The sequence below is a fragment of the Dipodomys merriami genome, unplaced genomic scaffold, assembly GCF_024711535.1.
Source record: "Dipodomys merriami isolate MVZ:Mamm:240054 unplaced genomic scaffold, mDipMer1.0.p SCAF_139, whole genome shotgun sequence".
NCBI lineage: Eukaryota > Metazoa > Chordata > Mammalia > Rodentia > Heteromyidae > Dipodomys > Dipodomys merriami.
In genome coordinates this window covers 724,633-746,106 of record NW_027202704.1, presented here as the reverse complement: position 1 = coordinate 746,106, position 21,474 = coordinate 724,633, and the positions used below count along the sequence as shown (strand labels likewise).

Here is a 21,474-nt window from a genome sequence, read left to right as displayed (position 1 = left end):
TTACACTCTCACCAAGAATTCAGTAGTGTTTACTTCTGGCCACATTCCCTCCAGCGTCTGTCATTGTAAAAATATTGAACGCTTCAGGAATTTGTGTGTCATCCTTCGAAGGAGCTATGCTCATCATCTCTGTATCATTCCAGGTTTAGGGTATGTGCTGCCAAATTGAGCACAGAACTTTTTTTTATATATAAAGTGTAATTGATTTTCTTAAATTAGACACTTCAACAAAAAGTAAATGCAAAAGAATGGTCATGAAATATTTATTTCTTACATAAGCACATATTTAAGAAGAAACTCAAAATTGATATGTCAAAAACAAAGTAACTCCAAATATTTGTGGTTCAAGAGATGTGTAGAAGGAGGACTTCAATTATTCTCTACAAGGCACCTGTCATAATGAACATTGCAGCAAGGGTTAAGGTTGTTAAAGTTTTAATGCTTTAAATGGGTTTAATTTTGGGAATTTGCTTAAATATGCTAAAATAGGGACTGTTTGGCAGGTCATAAAAATTTTCCATGAAGTAGTTAGGATTTATGGGAGCAGACATATATTACTAAGTATTTATATTTCAGAATTTATAGAAACTTTACTAATGAGAAGTTGCAAAGTCTTTGTTTAAAGAAGCAGAGTAAAGAGTTAAGAATTTGTTAACTACAATTTAGAGCTTCCTTACTTTATATGTTAGCGAGCAACAAGTGATGATATAAGCCATATACAAATGACGAGATGAGCCATAAATAGTAATCTTAGTGGGTAACTTTAAAGACTACTCATAGCCTATAAAACTCTTGTTGAACATCATAATCTTAGCCAGTTTTAAATGTACAGGAATATGAGAATATAGTAAAATCTAATATGTAGTACACTTCAAATACTGGAAACACGTAACTGGTTTATTTTTCATTTTATTAATCATGAATATTTAATTGTTGTTTTTATTTATTTGTAGCATTGTTTTCCTTGTAGTAATATAATACAAAGTTTTGTAAATTGTCTTTTGGAGGTACTTTGAGAAAGTTACTGGGATGGTCAACCATTTTTATAGGTGCATGTGAGTTTACAAATAGCAAATTTAAGAACAAAATATTGATTAAAAATTTTATCAAGTAGAATCTGAATCAGGAGTGTTGATAAATGTCCACACCTAAAATCTTAGCCCTAGGGTGAAGCAGACGTATTACAGAGTTGAGGCTACAAAAATGAGAGACTGTATTTTGTTTTGTTTCTGTTTTTGTTGGTCATGAGGTTTGAAATCTAGAGCATGTGTGCTGTCCCTCAGCTACTCAGCTCAAGGCTAGAGTTACCACTTTTGTCACAGCACCACTTCCATCTTTTTGATATGTGGTACAGAGGAATCAATCTCAGGGCCTCATGCATGCAAGGCAATCACTATATCATTGAGCCACTTTCCCAGTTCCTGAGAAACTGTGTTTTAAAAAATCATCTAAAGAACATTTGTTTTATCTTTGGGTTATATATTGAAATATATGAATATCTTTTTATATTTTTGTGAATTATCATACTAATAAATTTATATTAACTTCAGCCACTTTATTATTCTCAAAGTCATGAAATATCTCTGAGAGATTGCATCTGTGAAAATTGTTTTTGCAATTATAATTTCTTGAGTAATTTTTAGTTTTTTATCAAAAGCACTTTATATTTTATGTTGGTGGGTTATTGTACATTAAATACCTTCAAATGTACATGTAGAATCTAAAAATAGCTATATGAATATTCTCATACAGCTCTTATTTATCTGTTATGCACTTTCAGTATTATGATATTTCTCTCTATCTTTCACTCTATCTCATTCACTTGCTTTCTCGTTCATGCTCCATGTCTGCTACTTAGCATTTCTGCTGGTGTACTATTATCTTTCAGGATCCACTGGTTTTGGGAGAACATGATAGGGACCATCAGTTACAATGGCATTCTTTAAGAGTTATAGCAGTGATGTGATATTATTCTTTGCAATGCTAAATGGCAAAACAACAGATCTAAAAATTCCTTTTCACTTTTACTATTATTATAAATTTTATCTCATAGGAATCATGGGGATGGATAAGATACTTTATCCTTTTACCTAAAAGATATTTTTTCTTTTATAAATAACCCATTTCTTTTATTATCAGTAAGTAAATACATGTAATGAAAATAAAGCTATCCTATGGATAGATTTTCATCCCTGTTCACAGGGATGAAAAACAAAGTAGTGGCAGAAGTGAGTACAAAGGATAACCATCATAGAGCAAAGATCCTCAGAGCAGTTTATCATGTACACTTTGTGTGAATGACAATGTGCAGGAACTATAGATTAAATCACTGAACAGCTGATATATACGCACATATATTATGTATGTATATTTTTTATATTTGCATATATGTGTGTATATGCCCTTATATATGTACACATGTATGCTCCTATACACATGAATACACACATACATACACAAATTTATACCTGGAGAAAGACACATAGTTACAGCCAACAAAAGTTTCACTACTTGATGAATATGCCTTAGACGGAATGCTTGGAACCAAATATGTTGAAGATGCATTTTTCTCTAGAAGTATTTTTACCACTCCTCTTATCTCTTAAAACTATAGGTTTTGACAGATTCGAATTGCAAAATGCAGTACAAGTGATAACAAGCCACTTGGAAATCTCATTAAGTAATGGTCATAAGGTGTCTCCCTGTTTCCCACAGAATGCTTGCTCTTGTAGACATTCTCAACAACCAAAGTAGCTGGAGAATACTCGTAAAGAATAACGTTATAAGGCTTTAAATGGCATCCTTCTTTGAGCTATTTTCCAACAGCTAGCATCAATTCCTAAGCAGATGAGTGAGTCCTCAGAAGACTGGAGCTCATGTCAATATTTAACCAACCCATTTGAAAAGTCCTATGTGAGAAATGCTGACTGAGGTCTTGCTGATTTATTGATCAAGAAAATAAGAAAGAAAACTGCCACACGTCCTCCGGTGGAGTCTGCTTAGCATGGGAAACCTGCTTTCAGATCTGAGAATTGGGCTTCAAAGAGGCCTACCTCCTGAAAAGGCTGGCAAGCCCCTGGGAAAGATGTGTTCCTGTTTTTCTTTTCTTTGCTGTATAAGAGTGCCTATTAATATTTTACTGTTCCTGCTGCTTGTTCTACTTACTCATGCTCAACGTTCCTTTATTCAAGGCTCTTTCTTGGAAGTGTTGACGACTCCAACATATGATGAGTGTCCTGAGAACATGACTAACTCACCAGAGTTAAGTGCTACCCTAAAAGCCCCTCTTATGGATGCTATTAGACAAGTCATATGGAAATATAAACGTATTGGGGGTTTCATGACATCACTTCAGCAGAAGGAATTGTTTGTAAGAGATTTACAAGAAGCTGTAGGCACGGCTAGAGCAGAAAGAGTGTATGGCTATTGGAGACTTCCCTTTAATCCTAAAGCATATACAATAGATGCAGGGAGCCGGGGCGAACGCCATTACAAGGCGCCGCCCACTCCCTTGCAGCTTTGAGGTCCATATTAGACAGTGCTTGGCGGGACGGTGGGTCCTGGGCTTTGCGCGTGCGCGAGCCACGTAGAGTTCCCAGCCAATCCCGTGGCACCTGGTGACGGTGAAAGGCAGATGACCAATGATAGAAAGACCCGTGTTCCTATTCCCTATATAAGCGGCCATGTTTTGGGTGCACACTCTCTCGCGCTCAAGCTCTCCCATCAATTGAAAGGCTCTCCAATAAAGCGTGATCTGAGAAGACTCCTGGTGTGGTGGTCTTTTTTTCTCGCTGGCCGAGAAGGCGTTCGCCGCAAGTGGTGCCGAAACCCGGGACCCGCGTGAGAGGCCGAACAGGAGCCAGAACTCAACACGCGGAGAGGGGACATCGGTAAGTATCCCCCGGTATGCTGTTCACTGTAGATTTAGATATTTATTGATTGCTTGCATTGCTTCTTCCCTTGTGGCTTGTCTTTTTGATGATGCGCACTTGCCTCCAGGAGGGAGGGTTTGATTTAATCCAGGAAGGATGCAAAGTACTAACACGGCATCAGGATAGTCTATCAGAGTCAGCATCCAGTAAAGGGGAGGAAAATAGGCCTAAAAGAAAAAGGGAAAAAAGACAAAAGGATCCTAAAGAATTAAAGCAGGAGGGACTGCAGCCCTCACAAAAGGAGAAGGGTCTTAGGGAAGAGGGGGTCTCAAGGAGACCCCTATGCCCTTCTTTAAAAGCAAACCGGTTCTCAGCTGTACATGTGGAAGGGCGGGACCAAGAATGCAGTGATCTTGTGAGTGACTCAGAGGAAGAAATGTTAGAGGAGGAGGGAGAGCAGCTCGATCCAGCTGATAGTGAAGACTTAGAAGAGGCTGCAGCTTGAGTATGAGGCAGACAGATATGGGGGGTGGTGCCCCCTAGGGGTGGGAGTACCGCAGCAGCCAGGAAGAGGAAACGGAGCTGGCCCTCACCCGTCGGCCCCCCCGCCGTGCCTGCCGGCGGTGCGGAGTCACTTTATAAAAGGAAGCACCTGGTCGCGGTTAGCAGCTGCTTTTCCAGTTTTTGAAAATCCAATTACTAATGAAAGACATTTTGAGCCGGTTTCCTACTTCCAGCTTAAGGATTTAGTTGAGGCAGTCTGGACTTATGGAGTGACGGCTAATTATACCACTGCCCTGCTCCGAAGACTGACCGTCAATGCTATGACGCCCACGGACTGGTTTGAGGTAGCCCGTACCTGTCTCAATCATGGGCAGTTCCTCGATTTCCGGTCTATTGTTCAAGACAAGGCTCAAGCCCAATACAGACAAAATGTCCGTGACGGGCACCTGGACTGGACCGTAGATATGCTTCTCGGGCAGTGACCCTACACGGTAGACCAGACAGGATATCCCTTTGAAGTATACCGCCAGGTAAACGAGATCTTTTACAAGTCCTGGCGGGCCCTCCCAAACAAGGGAGAGATGGCTGGCAATCTAACAAAAATCATGCAGGCCCCTAATGAGCCATTTTCTGATTTTGTTGCCCGTATGCTAGAGACAGCCGAGCGGGTGTTAGGAAATCTGGAAACAGCCATGCCATTTGTACAGCAAATCATTTTTGAACAAAGCACCAAGGAATGTCAGAGGACAATTACCCCAGTAAGAACTCAAAGCCTAGAAGCTTGGTTAAAAGCCTGCAGAGAAGTAGGTGGCCCCCTGACCAATGCGGGGCTGGCGGCTGCTGTCTTGTCGGCTGCTGGGGCCACAAAAGATAGTAAAGGGAAAGGGTGTTTCTGGTGTGGTCAGTTGGGACATTTTAGACAACAGTGCCCACAAAATGGTGGTCCTGCGCAAAACATACCCAGGCCGCCAAGGACTCCAGGAGTGTGTCCTCGTTGTAAAAAGGGAAAGCATTGGGTCAACGAGTGCAGGTCAGTTAGAGACATCAATGGACATTTTATCCCCCAAATTACTCCAAACGCTGATTCGGAACCAGAGCCGAAAAACGGGAAGGAGGGCCCTCGTCCCCAGGGCCCGAAAATTTACGGGACATTTCAGACTCTGGCTCCCGGACAGCACCCGCAACAACCCCCCAGCCAAAGAGAGCAACCTCAGGCTCCGCAGGGTTGGACCTCTGTGCCACCTCCGGACGGGTATTAACACAGCAGATGGGTGTCCAGATTGTGGAGACAGACATGACAGGACCCCTAGATGAAGGCACTGTAGGAATAGTTTTAGGACGCTCCTCCTCCACAATGAGAGGATTAATAATTTTCCCGGGAGTGATTGACCCTGACTATACGGGGACTATCAAGGTCCTCTGCCATGTCCCCCATGGAGTGGTGTCCATTTCTCCCGGGGATAGAATCGCACAGCTCCTGCTTTTGCCTTCTCTTCATGGCAACTTCCCTGCTAAGGAGATAGAGACAGGAGATAAAGGGCTAGGCTCCACTGGAGTCGACCTTACATGCCTGTCCATAACTTTAGACCAAAGACCCATGCTAACTCTCCAAGTGGAAGGGAGAAGATTTGAGGGACTGGTGGATACAGAGGCAGATCGAAGCATCATCCAAAGAGGGGAGTGGCCAAAGCAATGGTCAACTCAGAAATCCTCCCAGACCTTACAAGGGCTGGGCTATGCCGATGCCCCACAGTTAAGTGCAAAAGAATTGACTTGGAGAACAGACGAAGGCCAAGTTGGAAAAATGCAGCCATTTGTGGTAGACGTCCCTGTCAATCTTTGGGGAAGAGATGTGCAGCAACAGCTAAAGCTAACTTTAACTAATGATTATTCTGAGGCCAGTCAGAATATGATGAAACAGCAAGGATTTGTGCCAGCCTTGGGGCTTGGTCGGCGTCTCCAAGGACGCAAGGAGCCGATAGAGCCACTTCCTAAACAGGACAGGAAGGTTTTGGGTTTTTCTTAGGGGCCTCTGAAAACAAAGCTTCCACTGAAGGTGCGGTACCCATACCTTGGTTAACACAAAAGGCGGTGTGGGTTCCTCAGTGGCCCCTCTCTCGAGAAAAATTGGAAGCGGCTCAAACTCTTGTCCAGGAACAGTTGCAGCTGGGGCATGTTGAGCTTTCAGTGTCATCTTGGAATACCCCAATTTTGTGATTAGAAAGGCCTCCGGAAAATGGAGATTATTACATGACCTTAGAGCAGTAAATGCCCAGATGCAAATTATGGGACCCATCCAAAGGGGACTTCCATTGCTCTCTGCGTTACCTCGAGAGTGGCCTATTTTAGCTTTAGATATTAAGGATTGCTTTTTTTCCATACCTCTTTATGAAAAGGATAGGGAGCGCTTTGCCTTTACTTTGCCCTCTGTTAATCATGAAACCCCGGATGCTCGCTATCAGTGGAAAGTTCTCCCCCAAGGGATGGCTAATAGCCCAACAATTTGTCAATTGTTCGTAGGGGCTGCTAATACCCCTGTCAGGAAAAAATTTCCAAAAGTACGGATTGTCCATTATATGGATGATATCTTGTTGGCTGCTCCCTCGGTAGAGACTCTTCATAAAGTGTTTGAGCGGATAACGGAGACCTTAGCTGATAAAGGACTGATTATTGCCCCTGAGAAGTTTCAACAGACAAGTGTTGTTCAATTTCTGGGAACCATTGTTTCTCCTACTGAGATTAAACCACAAAAACTTTCCACTCGAACTGGTCATCTCAAAACACTTAATGATTTTCAGCAATTGGCAGGAGATATTAATTGGATAAGGGGGTTTCTTAATCTCCCTCGGTCAGAGTTGTTACCTTTATTTGCCATTTTGGAGGGCGACCCTGAAGTCACCTCCTCTAGATCCCTAACACCTTTAGCACTAAATTCCCTACAAAAGGTTGAGGCAGCTTTGTCTAGGGCTCAACTTTCACGGGTTGATTTAAAAATTACCTATCGATTTATGTATATTAAAAACAAAAAATTATCCCACGGGGGTTCTTTGGCAAAATGGCCCCTTATGGTGGCTCCACGGCAATTCTGTGGGAGCAAAAACTGTTCAATATTTTCCTGAATTAGTGGCTAAGCAGGCAATTTTGGGTATAAAGTATTGTTTGATGCACTTTGTAAAAATTCCAGATAAATTAATTATTCCATACACCCGTGAGCAAGTTGAAATTTTAGCAGCCACAGTGGATATGTGGGCAATTCTTGTTTGCTCATTTCCCAATGTAATTGATAACCATTATCCTAAGCATCCTCTACTTGCCATAGTTAACAAAAATTTAGTGTATTTTCCTGTTGTCACTTCAAAGGAGCCCTTGGTTGATGCTCTGACCATCTTTACGGATGGATCAAAATCTGGACAAGGTGCCTTTTTTGTTCAAGGACACAAACAGCCGGTGGTCTTTAATTTTCGGCTGAATGCCCCACAGGCTGTTGAATGTTTAATTGTGCTTGAAGTTTTTAAAAGATTTGATCAACCTTTTAATTTATAATCTGATTCATTATATGTTGTAAATGCCGTTGCTTCTCTTAAAGTTGCTGCTTCAATTAAGCAGGCCAGTACAATTTCTAATGTTTTGTTACAGATTCAGTCCCTTATCTTAAACAGAAAACACTCTTTCTAAATTGGACATATTCACACCCACTCTATGTTGCCGGGCCCGATGGCAAGGTGTAATGATTTGGTGGACCAGGCAACTCGGGCTGTGGCTCTGGTCGCTGCTGATCCTGTAAAATTGGCAAAAGACTTTCATAGATTGTATCATGTACCTGCTAATACCCTTAGGAAAAGATATAATTTGTCCAGGCATGTGGCAAGAGATATTGTTAAAGCCTGTAAATCCTGTGTTACCTTTTTTCATCCTCCCCATGTGGGGGTAAACCCCAGGGGGTTGAGACCAAATGCCCTATGGCAAATGGATGTTACTCATCTGACAGAATTTGGTAAGTTAAAATATTTACATGTGTCTGTGGACACCTTTTCTGGTGTCATTCATGCCACACCTTTGGCAGGAGAAAAGGTGTCTCATGTCAAAATACACTGCTTAGAAGCTTGGGCAGCTTGGGGAAAGCCCCTTAGACTTAAGACGGATAATGGCCCTGCTTATACTTCCCATGGTTTTTGCGCCTTTTGCGCAGAAATGCAGGTTGCCCACACCACCGGATTGCCCTACAATCCTCAAGGACAAGGTATAGTGGAAAGAGCTAATAAAAGCATAAAAGAAATGCTTCAAAAACAAAAAGGGGGAATTGCTGAGTCAGCGTCCCCAGGGAAAGACTTTCTCTTGCGCTCTTTACCCTTAATTTTTTAATTCTAAATGACAACTATCAGCCTGCCGCAGATCGGCATATGACAAGAGACCCCATGGATACTAAAGACATAGTTATGTGGAAGGATGTTATTAATAATAAATTGTATGGACCGGATCCGGTAATAACGAGATCCAGGGGAGCTGTTTGTGTTTTTCCACAGAGTCAAGAAGTACCTCACTGGGTGCCAACGAGACTGACCAGGCCGGTGGAGACTGCAGAAGAACCCCCTCTTGAAGATGCCATCCACTCATCTCCTGATGCAGCTGATCTTAAACCAATGATGCTGTGGGCTGTTACAATTTACTGACTGGGCCTCTGCGGTGTCCTTTTTCAAAGAGCGGGTGGGAGTCGGGATGTTTTTAGCCTGCTGCCTGGGAGGATGCGTGGTCTGCCTATGGTTGGTCTGTCGCCTTCGAGCCCAAACCAGAAGGGACAAGGTTGTTATCTCGCAAGCATTAGCCACTTTGGAGAGTGGATCCTCACCCCAGATCTGGCTGTTGGCCCTGAGAGGCAATTAAGCCTTACCATTCTGCATAGCCTTAGCACCCCAAAGGATCAGGGAATCCCATTGCACCGGGACAGGTATGCAACTTGCAATTTGGGACAGGGTGCGAGGCAAGTGCACTGCACTTGAGGAGGACCATCTCCTCAAGAAGAGCATGCTGGGTTGCAAGTGGGTTGATGCCCAAGATCCCACCTCTGCAAAAAAGGCATGGGACGGGCCTGGTCATCACTGGGGAAGGCGCGCCCCTCAGGTGAAGGCCAGTGCAAGGTCCTAATGTTTTAGACAGAGGCCCAACCTCTACTCTTACCTGTTGCCAAAAACAAAAAGGGGGAACTGCAGGGAGCTGGGGCGAACGCCATTAAAAGGCGCCGCCCACTCCCTTGCAGCTTTGAGGTCCATAGTAGACAGTGCTTGGCGGGATGGTGGGTCCTGGGCTTTGCGCATGCGCGAGCCACGTAGAGTCCCCAGCCAATCATGTGGCACCTGGTGACGGTGAAAGGCAGATGACCAATGATAGAAAGACCCGTGTTCCTATTCCCTATATAAGCGGCCATGTTTTGGGTGCACGCTCTCTCGTGCTCAAGCTCTCCCATCAATCGAAAGGCTCTCCAATAAAGCGTGATCTGAGAAGACTCCTGGTGTGGTGGTCGTTTTTTCTCGCTGGCTGAGAAGGCGTTCGCCGCAAATAGACTCATATAGATATCGTGTGGATAAAAAAGATGTAGAGGGATATATAGACCAAAAGATAAATAAGATTCTTAAAAGTTGGTAGATGAAAGGTGGCAATAGCTTATCAGAAGAAAATGGTGGGATCCTCCATTATCTAGAGGACCCCAAAGACTTCCCCCAGATCCATAGCCTTTTACAGGTGTGTATGATAAGGATGGCAAACATTGGGAAAACAACTTAGGAGAAAGAACTTCCTATTACTATCTTTCATTTACTGAGAGACTTGCTAGATCTAGGCCTCCTTTGTGCTTACTATCAAAGAAGGAACAAGAAAGATCTTATGAGACAGTTAAGGCCTCTATGGAGAAGAGTAAACGATTATGTGAAAGGGTTACAGAAAAGACACTATGAGCTTGAATTTGATATATGGCCAGATTTAACTAAGTATACTGACTATCATGATTTTGGGCCACAAATTGGGGACCCTCTAAAGAATGGCAAAGAAGCACAATTGCTTAGAAAAGATTTGAAACGCATAAAGTACATAACTAAACAAAAGTAACTATGAAGTACTAGAGTTCATGCCTTTCTGTTCAGCACCTTGCCCATATGCTCTGGTTAATGGTTAATAGGTGATAAATATCGAAACCAATTGTATTTCTTAAAAATAGAGGTAAAGCCGAAAACAAGTGCCTATCATCATAGCTTGTCATCCAAAAAACAAGATCAGGTGACCAGCTGGTGACCACCCCAGAACAAAGCCTTGCAGCTTTGTGTAACCTTTTGCCCTTTCTCATGGAGACTTTTTCTATAAAAGCATGTTATCCTCTGCAATAAATCACACTCAGAATTCACTCCTCTTGTGTGTGAGTTGTCTGTTTGCCATCTCCCCACCTATTCCAGTTACCTCCACAAGGTGTCCTCCGTCGTCCTGACAGAGCCGTTCCGCGGCAGAAAACATTTTAATGCATTAAAGTTTGAAAATAATTTGCAACCTGTCAATAAATGTGTAGAACACAATTATACCAACTGACAAAAGATGATATGCCTTTCATTTATGTGCTTTTGGGCTTGGTGGGTGACTTTAGGTGTGTCTACACAAGTAGAATCAGCATGAAACAAGCCAGCGTTTTTTCATTTAAGATACAAGAAAAGGATACAGGTTGACCCATTGTAACAATGAGATGTACAAAACACTCTATCAGAGGAAGGGTGGAGGGAGGAGGTGGGGAGGTGTGAGGGGAAGGGTTGATAGGGGAAAAACAAAGGAGGGGGGTAATAGTGCTCAATAAGAAATGTACTCATTAACTTACGTAACTGTAACCCCTCTGTATAGTATCTTCACAGTAAAAACATATATATTAAAAAGATACAAGGAAAACTTCTGTACTTATAAGAAGTTGTATTTGTCACTCAATATCAGTAAGGTAATGGAATTAGGACCACAGGCATATTAAAATTTTGGATGCTCAAAATCTCTGCATAAACACAGTATTTTATTTACATTAGAATATGCCCAGCACCTAGTGCAGTGTAATTGCTATGAAAAATTTTGCTACATTCTATGTTTGTAATAGAAAATAAAATTATATGCACTCCCACCAACAATGCAGGAGGGTTCCCTTCTGTCTACATGGAAATGGAAAAACTTGGAAAGAATTATATTAAGTGAAGTAAGCCAGGTCCAAAGAAGCATAGGTCCCATGGTTTCCCTTATTTGCAATAACTTGTATGTGTTTGAGATAAGCAGAAACAGTCAGATAAGTTGATGTTAGGCAAAATGAACCACAAGATAAAGATTCAAATGTTTTTTCTTTCTTGCAATCATTTCTAATATATTTATAAGATGATATATTTGTTGCTTTGTATGTCCCTCCCCATGGTATAACCCGTTTTCACTGTATTTGATGTTGGTATAATTTGTGGAGGTGAAGTGAAAAACAAATAGTTTAAATAGGGATAGAGGTGAACCCATTGCAACAATGAAATGTACAAGTCATTATGACGAAAAATGAACTTTACAAATTTGGTGGGGGTAGGAGAGGGCGTGGGGGAGAGATGGATAGGGATGGGAAGGGGAAACAAAGGAGGAGACAACAATACTTGATAAGAAATATACTCAGTACCTTGCCCATGTAATTGTAACCCCTCTGTATGGTATTTTCACAATTAAAAATTTAACAAAATAAAATAATACTTTAAAAAAATTATATGCACTATCAACATATACAAATTTTTTCAGATAATTTTTGTCTTCATTTTGTGGATGGAATTGGGAGAGTAATTTTGAAAAGCACAAATTTCATCACCAAGATCTGTCTGCAAAATACAACAGGGATCTAATACAGCATTATTGAAAGGTATGGAACTCTGAGGAGAAATACTTGAATTGAGATATTATCAGAAAGTATAAGCACGCAAGGACTTTTTAGAAATGCTGCTAGATTTCTCATGGAGAGCTTTCATAACACTTTGTGAAACACAAGTCAGAACCTCACTGAAGTGTAGACAGTTTCCCTCACCTTTATGTCAGGCTCAGTCATTATAAATCAACATATAGCTAATGTGGAATAATCCTCTAATAAGAAAACGATGATGGAGTGTTTATATGCAGAAAAGCTGGGAAGACTATCTTTTTCCAATTAAGACTGAAAGATTGACCCCCCATCCTATTGTCCCAGGCCCATACAGACTCCAGGCAAAATCCCAGGTATGTGTGAACTCCATTGAAGTACAGGCAGGACAATCCACCTAAGACCAGCTGTAAATATTCCATTATGGGCCCACGTGAAAGTCTCCCACCTTCCTTGACCCAGGAGCTTTTCATTAAACTCTACCTTCTTGTTCAGACCTCCTATAAAAAACCAGATCCTGTCCCAGCTCCTCACACAACCTCAATCCTGCAGGAAGGGCTGTGCCCCTCGCTGTCTGTCAATGAACAGTTCTCGCCTGTTGAGTCTGATCGAGTCTGGCCTATTCCTTTTCCATTCTACTCCATTTTTCTAACATATGGTTCCTACATCCAGGAATGGAAAAGTGCGAGGAATAAACTGGATGCCCTCTACGGAGGGGCAACCCACCTCTTTGTCACCTCTCATAGAGCTTCTCTGCTATTTTCCTCCTCCTTCCAAGGCCTTTCTGCATCGGGAGTTCAGAGCCCTATGAGCTTACTTTGGGCTAAACAGCCTCATGAAAGACCTCTTGGCCTTGGCCTTTGTAATTGGTGCAAGCAGGGGAGGGCCATTCTGCTGTGGCTTGCAGTATTATTGACCCCTGCATAAACCCCCTATTCTCGCTCCTTTACCCTGTCACTGGACTCTGATCTCTAGGCAGGAGGCTTTTTGCCACTTGACCGACTTCACCCACCACCTGAAAGCCTTCAGGACAAGGTAACCAGCCTAGTCTGTGGAACAGGGGCCCCGACAAGGACTGCAGGACTCCAGGAATCCCTCCCTTCCTTCCTGTCTGTGGGGATCTCTTCCTGTCTATGGAGACTCCAGGAGTCTCCACTTTCCTGACTCCCTGACTGACCACCATTAATTAGGACCTTTGGGCATGCACTCTATTAATTATTGGGTTCCATCCGTCTGCCTTCTCAAAACACCAAGGATGCCTGGAGAAGTGGGACAGGCTCCAAAATCCTACCAAATTTTCCAAATTGTCTTCCAGAGACACTTCATTAGCATGCCTGCAGTTTAATCTTAAGACTCTGGGCTGACTAATTTACAGTAAAAAAATGCTTCATATATCCCTCCCCCATGGTATAACCACTGTTTTCACTGCATTTGATGTTGGTGTAATTTGGGCGGGGAAGGGAAATAATTTTAATAAGAATACATGTGTACCCATTGCACAATGACATGTACAAAATGCTATGTCAAAAAAATGAACTTTACAACTTTGCGGAGGAGGGGGAGAAACATGGATTTGGGAGGGCAGGGATTGTAGGGGGAAAAGAAGAGGCAACTATGCTAGGTAAGAAATATACTCATTACCTTTCTCATTTAATTTTAACCCCTCTGTATGTTAATTTCGCAATAAAAATTATTTTTTTAAATGACTTGTTTTTTTACCAAAATCTGGTCTTCTTACCATGGCCACCACTGGCTTAAATTTGTAACTTTAGGTTTTAATTTTAATGATTTAAACAATTCTCCAACGAAATGATGAGGAATCCAAGGTACCTTAAACATAAGCCCTCCTCTACCTCTGCTCCAGAAAACTTGCCCTCTGCTTGTTCTGTTCTGTCCACCAAGTCCTTCTCTGACCTCTACTCCAGAGGTCCCCCTCCCTGCTCTCCTGCTTTACTAACCCAGCACTTCTCTGCCAATGGCCTCGCAATCATCTCCTCTAAAAATGTAACTCCTTATCTTATCGCAGCTCAGTCTGTCTCTCACCCACTTCTCTCACCCCCTCCCTTTCTCTCTATCTCTTTTCTTTGATGACCTCCAGCTCCAAAGATCCTTATCTCCTTCCCTGCTCTTCTAACTACACTCTTGCTATTTGCAGTTGGTCCAGATTTTCTAGGCTAAAACTATCTGTTTCAAGCAAACTCCTTCTGCTAATCCCTGTCCCTCTGCTCGCCTGTCTGCCTGCCTGTGTAGCTGACACAAGGTAGGGGTGGACTTAGGCCTCCAAAGGTAAAACAACAAGCTAACAGCCCTGTTAAATATCACTGTAAACAAACTACTCCATATGTATACATTTCTCAACCCTTTTCTAAATCTAATACACCTTTTTCCCTTCCAGACCCTAATTAAATGGGTCCTCTACTCTGGACCTTTCGCTAATTGTCACTGACAGTGGATAGCTGGCAAACACACTGAGGACACTCCTCTCTCCATTTACCACCCTGAAATCCCATAATCGGAACAAACCAGTCCTTGTACTTTTGGGGACTTAAACAATAATCCAATCCTTTTCTCTTTCCTGAGACAACTCAGTTCAAAGTCTAGATTCTTGATTTCTCCTCAAGGAGACTTCAGAAGAGAAATCCCACCCTCTCACTTCTTCCAATAACTCTCTCTATTCAATTACTCAAACACACATTTCAATACCTTCATGATGAAGCCACATATTCCTTTAAATGTCTTCAGGTTAAAAGTTCTACCTATTCTCCTTAAAAACCTGTTCAGTCACCCCCTCCCCCAATTCTGTCTACAAGCCCTGGAAGCTGACACCGGAAGAGACAAAGGCCAAATGATGGGTTTTTCTATAACCCCCACTCTTCCATCAACCTTACTGCTCTCTCCTCTTCACTCTTCTAGGGGTTAATATATTCAATTCATATACTAATCTGCCTCATCACCAAAATTGATTTAAAGATTTTCTGCTTTTTTCAATGTTTATTTAAGGGTGGAAATTATTTGTCAAAATTTGCCCTGCATTTTTTGGTATTGCCTACTTTTCTGACATTGACCACGAGGTTTTATCATATTGGGCAAAACAATATCACTTTGCCACTGGAATTCCATAAAACTTATGGCCGATTTTTTTAAACAAAAACATTGGTTTAAGTGCGTGTGTGTGTGTGTGTGTGTGTGTGTGTGTGTGTGTGTGTGAGCATGTTCAATATAATCTCATAGTACATAAAAACTGTGTAAAAAGTAATCTTCTTCTATTTCTTAGTACTGATATTTCCTATCAAATGTGCCATTTGTTAAAAGAAAACATTTTTATCGAGGTAGTAGTAAAAGGAATGAAACCCAGCTCAGCTCCTAGCCAGCTGTGAGGAAAAAACACCAGTAAAGAGTTAAGAATTGTCTTAAAATATTTGTTCCACATATTTGTTTCTGTCTTCAGAAAGTTCGAGTATGTAGCAGATGGTATGAGTATGCCTTAAAAGACAGCTTTTACTCCTCTGTACAGTATGTTCACAAATAAAATAAAATTATAAAAAAAAGACAGCTTTTAAGTCATTAGGTAATAGTTGCCTGTGATTTACATTAAAACTAGCATGTAATTCTATATGTCCATCTAAATTTAAGTGTCTTTAACAAGTCTGTGTATAAATTTGTAAGCAACTAAACAGGAGATTTGACAATTCATCCGAGGAATGTAGTCTAGCCCTGATCCTGCCTGGGACCATCCTACCTCCATCATGGTACACTGGACTCCTGTTTGACTCCATCACACACAGATGATTCTTGGTAAAAGACTTCTTCAGATTTACAAAAACAAAGACTCTTGCGGGATGCTCTCTGTCAACCTTACCCAGCTAGATCTGAAAAAGTCAGCTATGTTGTTATGCTATTGAAGCATGTGAAGGCCAGGAGTGCTCCTGTAAATTTTGGTTATCAGGTTTTCCAGGCAGCCAAGCTGTGCTCAAACTCTCATCCCATCTATTGAGTTTTGTCATCAGTTCTAGAATGTATTTTTGATCAATTCTTGATAGTGTGAATGTAAGCTCTACTTGATCCCATAGATCTCCTTGTTGATTTAATTGGATGTAATAAAGGGTTTTTGTGGCAAAGATTGCAGTTCAAAGCCAGGCAGGGAAGAAAAATCGCTCTGAGACTCTATCTCCCAACTAACCACCACCAAAGAGCCAGGCTGGAAGTTGCTCAAAAATTAACCAGCCAAATGCTAAAAGTCGCCCCATGATTCAAAGTGGTAGGGCACTAGCCTCGAGCAGAAGTGCTCAGGGAAAGTGCTCAGTCCTTGAGTTCAAAGCCCATATGCCATGCACAAGCACCTAGACCCCCAGGAAAATGTGGAAAAGAGTAAGAGGAGATGATGTCACATCAGCTACTCTTTGCCTGCCCTTTCAAATTTAACCAGAGCCAGGAGGTCAATAGAAATAAGTTGAGAAGCTTGTCCATCTAATATCGATATCTGTCTAACTTCTAACTGGACAGTATATATATACTTGCCTTTTTACCTGCTATTATAGGAAATGATCAAGGTCTCTCACCAAGCCCTTAACTATTTCAATCTAGCCCTAGCTTCTGACTAGTTATGGGCTCATGACCTAATTGGAAATGTTCTGGATTGTGCTCAGGTTGTGTTTTCCTGTGTCACTGACATCAGCAACTCCTTCCACCTTGCAGTCTTTTGCCTGATCTCAGCATTTACAAGTTTCTCTCTAACAGGATAAAAGCCCTCAATCAGGACCTGTGACCAAGCCAAGGCCATCCTATGACTACAGGCAACCAGAGGGTTTGCATACACTGCCCTGGACCCAGCACAGACCGGGAACTGAAAACCCAAGCCCTATTGACTTCTCCACATCCCAATGCCAGCAGGAAGTAACCAGAAAAGACCACGAGGCCCCTCCTACTTTATACTCCTTCAGGGTTCTAAATGATGGGAATCTGCTTTGTTCTCATAACACCATGCTACTTCCATCTCAGCCCAATTATTTTTATGTACCCAAAGATCCTATAAGAAGAACTTCCCTCTCCCTTTTTGGCCCTCTCATTTCATGTATCTAAGGGTGGAGTATGAAGGGTTGACCCCCACTCTGTTGTCCCAGACCCATACAGACTGCAGGCAAAATCCCAGGTATGTGTAAACTCTTTTGAAGTGCAGGCAGGGCAATCCACCTAAGCCCAGCTGTAAACATCCCATTTGGGGCCCAACTGAAAGGCCCCCCACCTTCCTTGACCTAGGGGCTTTTCATTAACCTCTACCTCCTTGTTCATACTTCCTAAAAAACCCAGATCCTGTCCCAGCTCCCTTGCACAAGCTCCCTCCAAACCCACTGGAAGGGTTCTGCCCCTCGCTGTTCCTCAATAAATAGTCCTCACCTGTTGATGATCCACTCCAGCCTATTCCTTTTCCATTCTCCTCCCTTTTCCTAACAAGGACAATCTGTATTCCATGATCCAGAAAAGAGAAAATTAGGTAAACATCCATTTACAGCCTTCTGAATAATTCTGATTCTGCTAACATCAGTTATCTAGCCATACCTGTGTCCCATTAAAAGGATTTTAAAATTTAAACTTAAATTTAGAATGAAATTAGTTCCAATGAATTACATTAAGATATTTAGAAACAACTGAGAAACCTAAAGGTTTGTAATATTTTTTATTGGAATTGATGTGCTTGATAGTTGAATATGGTTCTGTATATTTTAAGCAATTTGCAAAAAGAATGTACAAAATAAAATTTACACTTGCTGCAGACTTGACACATTAAATTTTGTATATTGAAAGGAACAAAATCCTCAAAAATGTGTCAATGCTGTCCTCTTATTTATCTGTAAAGGTTTGTGCTTCTGGTCTTTTACTATTTAAACTTCAAAAAATGTAGTGTTTAGATAGTTGTGCAAAGGGGTTTCACTTCATCACGTCAGTGTTGAATAGAGTGTATGTACATTTCAAACTACTATACATCTGGATCATTGTCCAACTTTCCATTTTGCTTCCTTCTTATCACTTCAAATTTCCTATTTATACTCTGGCATATATACTTTGAGTGTTTTGACTGTATTAATCCACCATCTCCCTCTCTATTCTTCTGTCCTACTCCCCTTAAGCCCAGACCTCCCTTTTAAGATTTGTTTCAAGTTCATGGTATTTTGTTCAATATCTCTGCCTTTGGCACTTGGCTTTGGTATTGCCACATTTTGTCTTCTATGTTTCACCTACATTAATGAGGATATTTCTCCACATTTCTAATCTCTAAGTGGCTGAGATAGGTATTCTTACTATTCACCTTCTGTCCTAAATTCAGAATTGGACCTTCAGGACCATCCACTACAGCTTTTTTCTTCTCTACACACTGAAGATGGAAGGAAAATCTTTTCCATGCTCTCACCATGATGCTATCCTTCATGAATTTCCATCACTTACTATTTCAGCAGTCTGAATTTGAAGTCATGTTTTCTGCATCATATTTACACAGTTTAAGTGAATATCAAGGGTAATTTATCTAGTATTGGAATTTTAGGAATGGTCTTAATTTCAGATGATAGAATCAGGATTCAGTTTAATTATGCAGATTCCATTATATAGTAAGCTTTGTAGTCTTCTAAATTTTAAATAAATTTAGTTACTTTTTACTAATAATTTAAAAAGTTTTATTTCAGTATTTGAAATGCTGCCCCAATTATTTTAAAATTTTCATGTTTAGCTAGACTGAATTTTCCCCCTCTTTCCCCCACTAGTTCAGGTTATGTCTCCTTTGGATTTATGGTTTGAGAGTCCAAGGGAAGAGGGTAAACAGAGACATGATCATTATTCAGATATCTCCTTCCTCTTCTGTTTCTCCTATTCTGTTGAGAGGAAGACTGGAGCAGGGAACAAGAGTGATGCTTGACTTCATCATACAAGGGAGCATTCCTGGCATGTCAATTATTGTTTCTTAGAATCATTTAAACTGATTACTCTTGTCTTCCTTGTATCAGTAACCTAACTGTGGTGCCCTGGGTGGAGGAGGAAACACACTAATAGGTTATTACTTGGAAATTGGTATTTTATATCTCAACTTACTACTACAAAAAATATAAAGCTTTGGCTACATAAATGCAAAGGCACTGACTGTCCAACAATACCTTAGTGAGGAATAGGCAATTCCATTCAGCTCGGCCCACCTTTCTTCTCCTCCTTTTCCCTCCCCGCATATATCCTCCCATACCTCCTTCTTTTTTTTGTGTGTCTCTCTCCTCAATATTCATCTGTAACTTCTCTCTTTTTATCTTTCAGTAGCAAGTGATTTGGATTATCAGACGATACATGAATAATTGAACAATTTATTCTCTTTTTTTGAGTTTATTCTTAAGAAGTGAGTTCTAGAAGAGCACCAATGACTTACACCTAGCTACTAGTTAGGTTCAAATTTGACAACTGCAATTCGAAGCTATTTGAAGTAGATAAACCTAAGAGATTCTTTTCTACACTTGTAGTAAAAAGGAAGAAGTGAAGGTGTGGCTCTGGTGGTATAGTGCAAACATTGAGAATTAAAGCCTAGATAGAATTCAAGGCCTGGAGTCAAAACCCCAATACGAGCCCAATAAAAAAAAATGAGTCTTTCATCTTTGAATAGGGAGATTTCTCCAAAAAGTCATTCTCAGGACAATTTTCAAGGTTAGAGACTATTTCAAAGGCTATTTTTTACATATTAATCCATTTCTCTGCTTGATTAACCTTATGGAAAATAGGAGTCACACTTCACATTATAAAGTATGAGCATTGCTAAACAGTTCTTACCATTTTTCAATGTAAAGGAAACATGGGAGAGGAATTCACCTCACTTGGGTGAGCTAGGTTTGACTCACTGACAGACTTTTGCAAGTAAATGAGGGTATGTTGACATGTAAAGAAGTCTTTTCAAATGGAAGAGAACAAGCTAGCTTGAATCAGAGTAAGTTTATTCCTATGATATGATAAAGAGAAGCTCATCTCAGAGAATAATCTGCAAAAAGTAATTTCAAAAGGATTAAAAACCCATGCCTATGTTGTGAACAACCAAGTTTTCACAAACAAAAACACTTTCCTGAGCCATGAAAATATAAGTTAGAGCAAAAGGAACTATATTAAATTTATATCTGAGTTAATATCTAAGTTATATCTAAGTTAATATCTGAGTGACAGATGTAAAAGAGTCCTGTAATCAAAACTAAACTATAAATTGTTCATCATGTCCCTAACAAGAATCTCCAAGAGAGGCCTTGCTAAATCTGTCACTGAAGACTGGGTTCCTGCAATTGTCAGTTATGCTTAGGGTTCACTCTCTTCTACAGTTGCTTAGTTTGCAAACCTCTCATACTACATAAACTGTCTTGAAAAAGGTGCTGTCTTATTAGGCACCTAAGGGATTTTTGTGCCACTGTGAATATTCATCATTTGTCTTCTTGTAATTATACCTGCCAATATGAAGTCCTTTCGTGATAAGAATAATAGTTTCTGTACCCTTTGTTCCACTGACAAATCTTACATATAAATATAGCCAGGTGCTGGTGGCTCATGCCTGTAATCCCAGCAACTCAGAAGGCTGAGATCTGAGGATCACGGTTCAGTGCCAGCCCTGGCTGGAAAGTCCATGAGATTGTTATCTACAATACACCATCAGAAAACCAGAAGTGGGGCTATGTCTCAAGCGGTAGAGCCCTCACCTTGAGCTGAAGAGCACAGGGACAGCACCAAAGCTCAGAGTTTAAGGTCCAAGACTGACAAAAAAAAAAAAAAAAAAAAAACAAGAAAACAATATGTGTGTATGTGTGTGTGTGTGTGTGTGTGTATATATGTATATGTATATGACGAGAGGAATTACATTTAAATATAAATAGATATATATGATTCACCTTCAAAATATAACAAAATATAAAATATATTTACATTATGTACATATATTTTCATATATAATATGTTCACATTGGATCTGTATGTTTCGAAATATATTTGTAATTTATATCCAAAGAGTACATCTGAAGATTTTGGGGAAAAATGTAGAGTTTCTAAAGACTTACCACTGACCCATCATACTCTCAATAATTTTTTACACTTATTACATTGTCTTGAGTACTAAGACTAAATGATTATGAAACAGAGTAGTTGTTTTATTCCTTATAATTTTGGATTAGAAACATCTACTTACTTGGTATGAAACCTACCAAAATG

General features: G+C 40.7%; 1 non-coding gene across 1 annotated transcript; it reads right to left on the bottom strand.

Moving 5' to 3' along the window:
* Positions 1-67: 67 nt before the first annotated feature.
* LOC138825644 (U6 spliceosomal RNA) lies at positions 68-173 on the bottom strand. The gene has a single exon (XR_011371451.1). It is a non-coding gene; the product is annotated as a U6 spliceosomal RNA (small nuclear RNA).
* Positions 174-21,474: the final 21,301 nt, after the last annotated feature.